Here is a 12,906-nt window from a genome sequence, read left to right as displayed (position 1 = left end):
GTATTCTGCAGAAGAAAGAATTCATACACATCTGGGATGGCATGAGGGTGAGTAAATGATGAGAATTTTCATTTATGGGTGAACTATTCTTTTAACTAGACCTAAAAACAATTTGAAAAGGTGCAATAGGTGCCACCCAAGACAGAGAAGCTTTGAAATGAGACAGAGTGAGACTATAGGATCTAAAATACAGTGTGTTCAGAAAGCTGGAAATCACAAACAATTGTCTTGTTAGAGCTCTGTGCGCCCATATCCCAGACATGTCTCACAGCTGCATGAGCTGACCTATCAGCTTTGATTAATGCGAAAGGTTACTCTGCACGTAGAACTTTCCAGTTGATATGAATTAAGAATGTAATGGAGCTTAGCTCTGGAAGGAACAGTTTCATTAAACAATGTCTCAGGCTTTCTTTAATTAAGATATCAGCTCATTAGTCACTTTTCTGTGAGAGCTTTTGTCAGCACGAGCTCTAAAGGGCCTTGGCACCCTGTGAAGGCTTTGATATCTTTTCATTAAAGACAGCGAGGGCAAAGACCACAACCCAGATGTCCCCTCTATGGGCTTTACAAGGCCTGGCACAACTTCTAAACAGCTGATGAAAGAACTTTATTTTGTATTATAGTGTTGCTGCTATTAAAGAAAACCCAGTCCAAAAAAAGGTTGTCGAACACTGAACCTTGTTCCCTAAATGTAATCAATAAACTCGTAAAGTGCAAGCATATGACAGTGGTATAGCCTCAGGGGCTGCATGCATTGAAAATTTTCTTCATGCCTCAGCCATTCATTGATTAATGGATGGCTGTTTCCATTACAAAACACACTATGAGAAACAATTAACTCTAATTAGAGTTCAGTGCTCTCGGATCTCCAGCAGTATACTACTGGCTGACAGATAACTTTCCTCCAATGAGGACACAAAAATCTTACCATTCAAGGAGGCCAGCATTTTGGTGTCATGGTGAGGAGGTGGGCGAGCGCTCCGCACCTCAGCCAGTTTGGCCCAGGCATCGGTCAACAGCTCGGACAGCCAGTCTATGCTGATGCCAAAGTGAGCAGCGGTGAGCTCCAATGAGTAATGAACAATCAGCAAATTTTGCCCCTGCAGCTCTCTGTGGGAGTCCTACAGGAACATAAAGAGCAACAAAAATCAATGATCAGCCAAACAAATCGAGAAGCCTGCTTTAAAAAATGAACATACATCATACAATCTGCTTTGTTCGCAAATGAGGTGTTGCAATGTGTACATTAAATGCTTTAATATTAACTTTCCAAACCTGTGCAGGGTCCACGTTGCCTTGCTCTTTCACACCATAATGATGCATGAATATATCTGCCTGTGTTGCGCCTCCTGTGGCGCCTTGCACAATGTCAGGAAGCAGCTCTCTGATCTCTCCTGCTGTCCACACACAAAACGCTCCCTCTCTCTTCTCAGTGTGCTCTGTCATGGGGAAGGAAATCTGCATCCTCAGTGCAATAGAACCCACTAGACGCAGAGGGCAGCACACTGCACAAAATCAAATGTTTTATGTATTTTTTTGCCAGTTGTAGGCTGTTTGCAATGGTACATTGTGGTTTCTTGTGGGAATCATTACTTCTTGGCCACCAGTACCCCAGTCAACATTACAAATAAGTTACCGTATGCACACATTTCAGCACACAGTAGATATCTGGATGCTTTTCCAGGCCTGGAAATCACAATTTTAAAATTCCCTGATATTTCTAGGTTTTCCATTACTGTTGGAACTCTGCTTAAACAAGGGATATTTTCCTCTGGATTGAGTGGAAATTTTACAGCAATGTACAGGACTATGACCTCTAATGTAACTATCAGACAAAGAAAAAAAAATGTTTGCACATTGTTGGTACCAGGGTTGCTGTGGAGTTTATTAAATCAAATGTAAGTCTTTTTAAGACCCTTTTCAAGACCTGAACAAATAAAATGAATACTGTATCCCCATACCAAAACAAACCCACACAATCTCAAAATAAATAATGTATCACAGACTCTTACTTAAACAGGCAGGGGCACACATTCAACATGGCCTTAACATTGCTTATCAGCAAAACAGGGTAGGATATATGCAAGTTTAAAATATTCAAGACATGTTTTCCACATATGTCACATTAAAATTGGTTTATGTACCATTACATAAATAAATACAAATTAGAGGTCAGCAGATATTGGATTTTGCTGAAACGACAATGTGTTGAAAGGCAATTAATCTGCCAATAGTTTTTAAAATTGGTAGCCTATATTAAATGTTCTTAGTCTTTCCTCCCTGTGATGGGGAGGGCCAGACAGATGCTACAAGTGTCCAAACTGAATTAAATTCCAGATGCAGATGGTGCAACCAAAATACCCCTAACCAGGGGAAAACATATTTTATTCATAGCGCAGAACTTTTAACTTTAAAGGCTGAAATACACCAGACACTGTTATTTTGAAATGTAAGCGCTTCACTGCTTCCAGCTGCTCATTCAAACAGATAAGGGAAACAAAATTTGCTCTCCTACAATAATCTACAATGTATTACAATATAAACAATTAAAAGTAAACATTGTCATATTTCATCAACACTAAATCTTCATCATCAACAGCTGATCATTAGTAATTGAGGGTCATAAATTTCCGATATGGCTTAATGACTGCAAACTTTTCTGCAACAGCTGGAAACACTCACAAGCCCCCACGTGCTTGGAGAAAATACAACAGTGAACGCAAAGTGGACGCACCGCAGGCATTTATTTTATTAAATCGTATTCTTTTGAAGTTTGATAATCACATTAGGTCATATCATGATTCCTGTCTTTCCACCCCGAAAATTTAAGACCTCTTTAAATTATAATTAAGACTTTTGTTGTATCATTTAAGATATTAAATAATTTTATGACCTTAAATTTTGGAAAACTGAATTCAAGACATTTTAAGGATCCGCGGGAACCCTGGGTACCTAATCACTCCATAAATATTCACAAATATGAAATTCCCAATTTGAAGGGGTTTTAATTGTGCGTGTTGTTCATCATTACAAGATGGCTGCCACCATGTGCTGGTGCACGGAAATGGGTTGACCTCAAAAAGGGTTCCGACCTGGGCGATTTTTTCAGTGCTTTTGTGGGTTGGTGCTGATTCAGCATGACTGATGCCAAAAGTGTTTCTAATAAGGGAAAAAAATGGCTCACCTTGTCGCTTAGGTCTCTGGAGACGTAAAGCAACACATCAGGAGCCACATCTGCAAAAAGGCATTCTCCAGACACCTGCAGACATCAGCAGCCATAATAACACCCCACCGATTAGAATACGTCAGTTGCTCCATTAGACAATTCTTAAAGTATCATGATTTATGAAAGCACACTGTGACAATAATAAATGAGGCTTAAGATATAGAAATATAGAATACTAGAATATATATATATATATATACATACACACTGTATTATATATATATATATATATATATGTATATATACACACACACACACACACACACACACACACACATATCTCTATCTGTGGCTTGACGTTTATTAAACCCAAACAGCATTAACATATATTATTATAATACCATAATATGCACAAACACACATACTGTAAGCCCACATACACATTCCCACCTGGTAGGCAGTGATGTAAGCCACAGAAAGCTGTCCTTGATCATACAACATCTTCTCAAAATGAGGAGCATGCCATGAAGTGTTGTAATGTTGGCGGTCCCCAGAATAAATTTAAATAATTCAATTAAATTCTAACTGAATGAAAATAATTGGGCGCCAGACAGGACTAGGCCTGTCGAGAAAAAAAAAATTCCCCCAAATAGCCCACAAAAAAAAAAAAAAAAAAAAGTACAAAATAAAGAATGCTGTTCTGTGACCCAAAAAGAAAAAAAGAAAAAATAAAAAATAAAATAAAAAAAAAAACAGCAAAACCAGCTAGTGTCTAAATGTCAATACATTTACACAGAAAAAAAAAAAAAAAAAAAAAACAATTCAGATGCGAAAATATTGTTTCAAAAATAAACAGTTCACTCACTCACTCACTCTGGTAAGCATTTTGGTGTCAAGGTGAGCGAGCTCTCCGCACCTCAACCAGTTTGGCCCAGGCATCGGTCAAAAGCTTGGACAGCCAAGTCTATGCTTATGCCAAAGTGAGCTGCGGTGAGCTCCACTGAGTAATGCACAATCAGCAAATTTTGCCCCTGCAGCAATCCGTAGGAGTCCTACAGGAACATAGAGAGCAACAAAAAGTGTTCTCCACTTTGGCAGCAAGGCTGGCAATCAGGCTTTCGTGATGTGAAGTTGTTTTCAGACCTTGGGTGAGTTCATCAACTGCTTTCTCTTGTTTTTGCATGAAATCCAACAATGTATCCCAATTCCCTTGGACCTGTAGAGTAAGTTGTTGACTTTCCTTCCAGGAGTTAGTATTATGCCAGGCAAGTCGTGCTGTGCCCCTGAAGATGGAGGTGAATGTGAGTGGCCATGTTTCAATGTTATGCTTGTACAGGCCAATGTAGTGTGTAAAAATGTAGAGTAAAATGTCAGTAAATGTATGAATTGCAGTGTGTGAACAATCGTGGAATACAAACAAAATACAATATCTTACAAAAGCTATTTTTATTTCAACCACAAATAGTTCAAATTCCACATGTGTCTGTCCCACCAGGTATTCAAGTAAGGTCACACTTCAGCAATTATATAAATGATTGTTACCAGACAGTTAACACACCTCAAATCACAACATTTTGATTACAACATTAAACAAATTCACAAACGTACAAGTTGACAAGATTGTGTTGTTTTTACAAAGTCCAGGTTCCCAAAACACCAAATTCCCACACAGAAAATCACAGTTGCACAATTTCTCAACACAGTTTAGGTGCCAACAATCACCAAGTTTAAAGTTTCAAGATTAGTCTCCTTTTACAGGTTAAGTAATTAAGGATTCACAATTTCAAAAACACAATTCCACAATATTATTAACACTTTCTCCACACAAAACAAATCTTTTTTGGTTTTATCAAGTCAAAAACACAGAAATTGTCACAATTTCACAATCTTGTGGTTTCAGCTATTCAACAACATTCACAAAAACACGTCAAAAGTTCAGCTCAGGTCAGACAAGAAATTAAAAAGTTCAAGGTTTAAATATTCAAGTCCCTGTTTGCATGCCACTCTGTAACGGTGGCGGCCCCCAGAATAAATGTAAATAAATAATTCAATAAATAACTGAATGAAAATGATCGGCGCCAGACAGAAAAATGCCCCAAATAGCTTAAAAAACAAAACCAAAAAAAAAAACACAAGAAACACACACAAGTGTGGCAGCGGGGGCATGGTCAAGCGTCCGTCCGGAGAGGAAGCGGTAAGGGCACATGCACCTGAGCTAGATTGTGTCTAACATCCGTCTCTAATTCCAGTGAGCAGAGAGTGATAGAGCCTGGCACAAGGAAGTCCATGGTGTCTGAGAAGCTGAGTTTGAGTGTTCGTATCAGTGAAGCTAATGAGTTTGTGAAACAATGTACCTGTGAAGCTAATGAGTTTTGTGAAGCTGTAAGCGCTGAAGCTGCCAAATTAAAAATCGTACCTGCGCCAGGAGAAGCCAGTTTCCCCTGTGTCCTTGTATTCTGCTGTGGACCCTTCTACAAACAGCAACAGCAAAACAAGAAAGTGTCTAAATGTCAATAAATTTACACAGACAAAAAAAAAAAAAAAAAAAAAAAAGAATGCGGAATACACGCAGCTTTTTCACCGGTAAGAGCACACAGTGAATCCAGCGAACGAGGCAGCATCTGCCGTTCAGGCAGCGTGTGTCCCACTCTTAGGCAACCCTGTGCTTCTCTCTCCTTCTCCACCTTATATCCCTTTCCCTCCATTTCCATTTAATTGTTCCTGTCTTCCCATTTGGTTGTGGCAATGTCAAAGGGCTGTTATGGATTTTTCCATATCGTCACAGTGTCTGTTGAGTATGTATGAAAACCCTGAAAGAAAAGGATTGAGAATCATAAATAAGACAGGTTCTGAATACGCAGTTTCTGTTAGTGCCTGCATGTCACCTGTGCCACATGGTCATGAATGCCCCCTAGTGCCATCATTCCGAGAGTGTGAAGGACCATCTGCAGCACTTCTGCTCCCTCAGAGGTGGCACGATTTACTGCCCAAAATGACATCAGGAAGATTAGGCTCACTGTAGCAAAGAAAACGCAGAGCCATTCTTCATGCAGACCAGTATTTGACTGGTAATTCACTCACAAACAGGTGGTCAACAGGATATTGTGTTGACAGTTTTCCTTACGTAGATTTAATATCTCTGAGCCTCTGTCATATTTAAAAATGTATAACAAACAGTAAATTCTGTACAAGTTGCATTGATAAATCCTTTGATTTAATTTCAGTATTTGTTTACCTGGTGAAGGGAACTTTGGTGCCTTTAGAAAGCCTCCATGTTCCTCCTCATAAGAGAGAGCCAGCAGTTGGAAACATCTGTTGGCAACATCTGGACCGGATGGAGGAGTTTCTCCAGGGCTTCCTGTACCCTCTCTCCACTGGACTCCAGAGTTTCTGTTACTCTGCCACTTAAACACACAATATATACACATGTATGCATTTGGCATATGTTTTTATCTAAAAGATCTGCTGGCATTCAATCCAATGTAAATATTTGATCAGTTAAAGGTGCACTCAACTTTTGTCTTTGTGTCATCTTGGACTTACACCGGCACCTAGCGGCTTGGATGCAGCATCATTTAAAATCAAAAGTTTCTAATTTCAGATGCCATTGTAGAAATTACTATTCACAGTCAGCCATGATTACTTTAATCAATGAGTGAAAGTGTCAATAACAGGATGGTTACTGAAATTAAGCGAGAAGTATTCAGCTGGTCATGTGATTCTAACATGGCAGCCCTCATGTGTGGACCCTCTCCATGTAGAATAAAACAGCTTTTATAAGGTTACCGATATGACTGGAGTCTTTAATGTGAGTGGTCATGATTTCCTACATATATTGCAAAAAAAATTTAAAACATCAAGATACATTGCTAAAAACCAAACTATAAACAATAAAATGTAAAAAAAAAAAAAAAAAAAACCTGCTTTGCTAATGCTGAACTAAATATAGACAATATGAAAACAGTTATAGCTGCCTTGACATAATTTAAAACAAGTGGTTTTATCCTTATTGCAGCAAAGTACAAGAGAACTTTCTCTTTTTACACTGAAGGATCTTAGGGGAATAAAAAGACAGAAAAATAAGTCAGATGTTGCATTTGTCAAATATCAATGTAGTGGAGGGCAAGGTGTATCTAATAAAGTTCAAAATATGATACTGTTTAAAATTCAATCTCAGCTCAAACAGCTGTTGCGCTGTTCTTAATTGTTCTATAATTCGTAAAAGCACAGTTTTCAGTCCAGGTCTACTTCCACTGTCTCTGGGTGGAAAGTAAGTGCCACCTATAAATGGCCAGAGATCTGGCATGAGCCGCACACTCACTGGCCAACCACCACCACCTTAAGTTGCCTTGGAAGAAAGCAATTAATTCAATGAATTGTTTTCATTATGCATGACCCTTTATAATTTACAGTATCGTCAACAATAAATTCTACAAGCCTGCACAAATGTAATGTAAACTTTGTCAATATCAGGCCTCTCCTCTCTGTCCACTTTTACCAGAATGAGCTTTATTGCCAAGTGTTCTCCTGAAGTCCACCATCATCTCCACTGTTTTGAGCTTGTTCATCTCAAAGCTGTTGTGACCGCCAGCCAGCTGATCAACCTCCCGTCTGTATGACCGTGGCGTCATCTGCAAACTTCAGGAGCTAGACAGTGGGGTCTTTTGCAGTTCAGTCATTCGTGTACAGGGAGAAGAGCAGTGGATAAAGAACGCATTCCTGAGGAGCACCAGTGCTAATAGTGAGGGTCCCGGATGCGAGTTTCCCAAGTCTCACTAACTACTGCATATCTGTCAGAAAGCTGGTGATCCGTTGACAGATTGGGGTGGGTATGGAGAGCTGGGTCAGTTTGGCTGAGAGAAGATCAGGCATGATGGTATTGAAGGCTGAACTGAAGTCCACAAATAGGATCTTTGCAGAAGTCCCAGGTTTGTCAAGCTGTTGCAGGATATAATGCCGTCCCATATTGACAACATCATCCACAGCCCTGTTATGCAGACAAAAATCCTCATCAAGATCTTCCCGATCACCTTATCTTCAAACGATTCCCTCTCCATCACGTGACACTAGTGACAGGTGGAATAACCCACTAAAACAAGTAAAAACACTGTAATATGTGTGCCAGGCCTGTGCGCCAAACAACACTAATACATTGACCAACCATCAGAGATGTTTACCATTAGGCTATGTTACCTGATAGAAAAATGGGTTTGTCCTCACTCTTTGCCTTATCAAAGGCTTCATGCCCCCATGGATACCAGTTTTTAAAAAAAAAAAAAAAAAAAAAAAAAAAAAAAAAAGGGGGTTTTAATAAAGGGCTAGTTCACCCAAAAATGAAAATTATCTCATTGTTTATTCACCCTTATGCCATTGTGGAAAATTAAATTTTTATTAATACTCATTATGCTTAGTTTCTTTTCTATTATTTCTTATTAACTGTAAATTGCTTTCTGTAAATGAACCAAACATGTTCAAATGCTTGGATAAATAGTTTCTCTTTTTGTAGCCAAGTTGACTGAAGTTTCTTTGCATGGCCATCTCTGGCAAGGTTATATTTAGCCAATCATTTAGTTGATTCTTTGTCTTTTGAAATATGAATATGCATGACTGTGTTGGATAAGTATTCTGTATTTTGGAACTAACCTTTGTACCTCTCTGAGGTACACTTGGTAGTAGGGGAGGCTACCCGGGATCGTGAATAAAGATTTTTGCTTAAACTTTACCACTGGAGTGGCCCGACTCATTTTACAGGTGAATTTCCACCACACCATCCCAAATGTGTATGACTTTCTTTTGCAGAACACAAAAAAAGATTTTTAGAAGAACATCTCAGATCTGTTGGTCCATACAATGCAAGTGAATGGTGACCAGATCTTTGAATTAAAAAAAAAAAAAAAAAAAAGCCCACTTAAAAGCAATCCATAAGACTCCAGTGGTTTAATCCATATTTTCAGTAGTGATATGATAAGTGTGGGTGAGACAGATCAGATAACAGATCAATATTTAAGTCCTTTTTACTATAAATCTTCACTTTCACATCTTGAAAGTGAAAGTGGAGATTTCTGATAAAATAATAATTTTGATCTTAAATATTGATTGTTTCTCACCCACACATATATTGCTTCTAAAGACATGGACTTAACCACTGGAGTCATATTGATTACTTTTATCTGGACTTTGTGATTTTTGGAGCTTCAAATGTCTGGTCACCATTCACTTGCATTGCAAGGACCAAAAGAGCAAAGATGTTCTTCTAAAAATCTTTGTGTTCTGTAGAAGAAAGAAAGTCATACAGATCTGGGATGGCATGAGGGTGAGTAAAGAAATTTACATTTTTTGGTGAACTAACCCTTTAAGAAAAACAATTACTTGCAAAATATACTACAGATCTGTTCACAATTTCAAGCAATCTGAAGTGCGCATGTGCTTCACAGCAAGCCTGAAAATCTCCTCACCAGTCCACAGGTTTGTGTGCATGCCACCCGCAGTAGGTAAGAAGACTCCTTACTCAGGTGATTAGTGTGTTTTGGAGTCTTTAATCTGCTTGGTCCATCACTCCCTGATACCATGCTAAAGCAGACCGCTCCAGAAGATCCACATCAAATACAGATGGGTGATCAGTGAATGTACAGTGCATCTGGAAAGTATTCACAGCGCTTCACTTTTTCCACATTGTGTTATGTTATAGCCTTATTCCAAAATGGATTAAATTCATTATCCTCAAAATTCTACAAACAATACCCCATAATGACAACATGAAAGAAGTTTGTTTGAAAAAAAAAATAAATAAATAAAAAAAAAATTTCTCTCCCTCTCATCTCTCTCTCTCTATCTCACATGTACAGAAGTATTCACAGCCTTTGCCCAATACTTTGTTGAAGCACCTTTGGCACCAATTACAGCCTCAAGTCATTTTGAGTATGATGCTACAAGCTTGGCACACCTATTTTGGGCAGTTTCTCCCATTCTTCTTTGCAGGATCTCTCAAGCTCCATCAGGTTGGATGGGGAGCGTCGGTACACAGCCATTTTTAGATCTCTCCAGAGATGTTCAATCGGGTTCAAGTCTGGGCTCTGGCTGGGCCACTCAAGGACATTCACAGAGTTGTCCCAGAGCCACTCCTTTGTTATCTTGGCTGTGTGTTTAGGGTCGTTGACCTGTTGGAAGATGAACCGTCGCCTCAGTCTGAGGTCCAGAGCGCTCTGGAGCAGGTTTTCATCAAGGATGTCTCTGTACATTGCTGCATTCATCTTTCCCTCGATCCTGACTAGTTTCCCAGTTCCTGCCGCTGAAAAACATCCCCACAGCATGATGCTGCCACCACCATGCTTCACTGTAGGGATGGTACTGGCCAGGTGATGAGCGGTGCCTGGTTTCCTCCAGACATGATGCTTCCCATTCAGGCCAAAGAGTTCAATCTTTGTTTCATCAGACCAGATAATTGTTTCTCATGGTCTGAGAGTCCTTCAGGCGGGCTGTCATGCGCCTTTTGAGGAGTGGCTTCCGTCTGGCCACTCTACCATACAGGCCTCATTGGTGGAGTACTGCAGAGATGGTTGTTCTTCTGGAAGGTTCTCCTCTCTCCACAAAGAAACGCTGGAGCTCTTTCAGAGTGACCATCGGGTTCTTGGTCACCTCCCTGACTTCTCCCCCGATCGCTCAGTTTGGCTGGGCAACCAGCTCTAGGAAGAGTCCTGGTAGTTCCAAACTTCTTCCCTTTACAGATGATGGAGGCCACTATGCTCATTGGGACCTTCAGTGCTGCAGACATTTTTCTGTACCCTTCCCCATATCTGTGTCTCAATACAATCCTGTCTTAGAGGTCTACAGACAATTCCTTGGACTTCATAGCTTGGTTTGTGCTCTGACATGCACTGTTAACTGTGGGACCTTATATAGACAGGTGTGTGCCTTTCCAAATCATGTCCAATCAACTGAATTTACCACAGGTGGACTCCAATCAAGTTGTAGAAACATCTCAAGGATGATCAGTGGAAACAGGGTGCACCTGAGCTCAATTTTGAGTGTCATGGCAAAGGCTGTGAATACTTATGTACATGTGATTTATTTTAATTTTTTTAATAAATTTGCAAAGATTTCAAACAAACTTCTTTCACGCTGTTATTATGGGGTATTGTTTGTAGAATTTTGAGGAAAAGAATGAATTTAATCCATTTTGGAATAAGGCTGTAACATAACAAAATGTGGAAAAAGTTAAGCACTGTGAATACTTTCCGGATGCACTGTATCTGTGATAAATAAGCATGTACCAAGTGATTTGTATTACATTTCCCTGGATCATCATCCTTTGTTTTCAAATTCTGCGGAGAAGTACAAAGACCTAGTTGTGTAAACGGTTTGCATCTGAAATAAGATCTAAGTCTGACAACTCTATACTTTATATTGTCTACTAGTTTACCCCCACTTCCAATGCAAAGAAACACGTCTTTTAACTTCAACTCTGGGCAGCACTTTAAGAGGCACAGCAGCAGTTTTACTGCATGTAAATAAAGGGTTATGTCACACAACTTGAAGTGAGCTACCTAGACAGCATTTAGGACATTATTGGCGCATTTTAACGTTTTATATATATAGGCAGACAGCTCACAATGTTTTGTCTCTTTCTGTGTTAGCTAGCTGCAGTGCTAACGGCGCTCTGGGCAAGCATGAAAGTGGGTACCAAAACAGAATAACTCAGCCTAGGGAGCATGAAAGTGGCGATGTCAGAGTCAGTGCTTACCTGAAGCTCTCCCAGAACAATCTAAAACTTACAGTCACTGACTTTTTGCCAAACTGGAAGGCGTGTGCTTGCCCAGAGCACCGGCTCTTATATAAAGTGTTTAGTTTGTCTTTTCTCAGAAGTGATCCGGTGAAAAGTCTGGCCTGTGCTATGTGTCTGGTGGTGCTTGATTATGGAGATCGTAAGAAGCCAAATCTCAGCATCATAGATCCGCACCGACCTCACTGTGCTAGATTCATGCAGGCAACTATCAGTGGAGTGACCTGACTTTCACAAATTCGCCACTAGATGTCGCTGCAGTGCCACATAATAGTCTATAGCGTTTCAATCATGAAGCTACAAAATACCGGTTTCAATCACTGTGCATGTCTGTTTGGCCATAGCTTGTGCATTCATATAACGCCGTTTAAAAATAACTAATATATACAACCATCATTTATTTAAATAACAAATTTAATTATTTATGTAAGACTTTTAGTATGTCCATGCATTATTTTTTCATAAATGTACACACAATATTTTTTTTCCTAAATAAAAAAAGCTTTACTCCTTAAGAAATTAATTGTTATTTTGAAACATATGTAATAAAATCATGACAATTCACTTGAGATGAAGACTCAAGTCATATCAGTAACCTTATGAAAGCTGTTCTACATTCTACATAGAGAGGGTCCCAGTCATGGGGGCTGCCATGTTTAAATCACATAACCAGTCAAATACTACTGGCTTAATCTCAGTAACCATCCTGTTATTGGACACTTTCACTCATGGATTAAATTAATCATAGCTGACTGTGAATAGTGAATTTTAACAATTGCATTTGTAACTGAAAACTATTGAGTTTGAATTATGCTGCATCCACACCGCTAGGTGTCACTGTAAATCCAAAATCCAAAATGACAAAAACGTTAATAATTGCACCTTTAAAGCTGTGGAACTGAAAATACACGACGGAAAGTGATATTAGAATTGATATAGTGATTTATTTATTTATTTAAGT

At 39.2% G+C, this 12,906-nt stretch overlaps 1 pseudogene; it reads right to left on the bottom strand.

The window, feature by feature from the left end:
• Positions 1-9,750, bottom strand: part of LOC127423074 (spermatogenesis-associated protein 20-like) — an 82,769-nt pseudogene extending 73,019 nt beyond the window's left edge.
• Between the last annotated feature and the right edge of the window lie 3,156 nt (positions 9,751-12,906).

This window comes from Myxocyprinus asiaticus, chromosome 32 (genome assembly GCF_019703515.2).
Source record: "Myxocyprinus asiaticus isolate MX2 ecotype Aquarium Trade chromosome 32, UBuf_Myxa_2, whole genome shotgun sequence".
NCBI lineage: Eukaryota > Metazoa > Chordata > Actinopteri > Cypriniformes > Catostomidae > Myxocyprinus > Myxocyprinus asiaticus.
The sequence above is the reverse complement of the archived record's forward strand: the minus strand, read 5'-3'. Positions and strand labels throughout refer to the sequence as shown.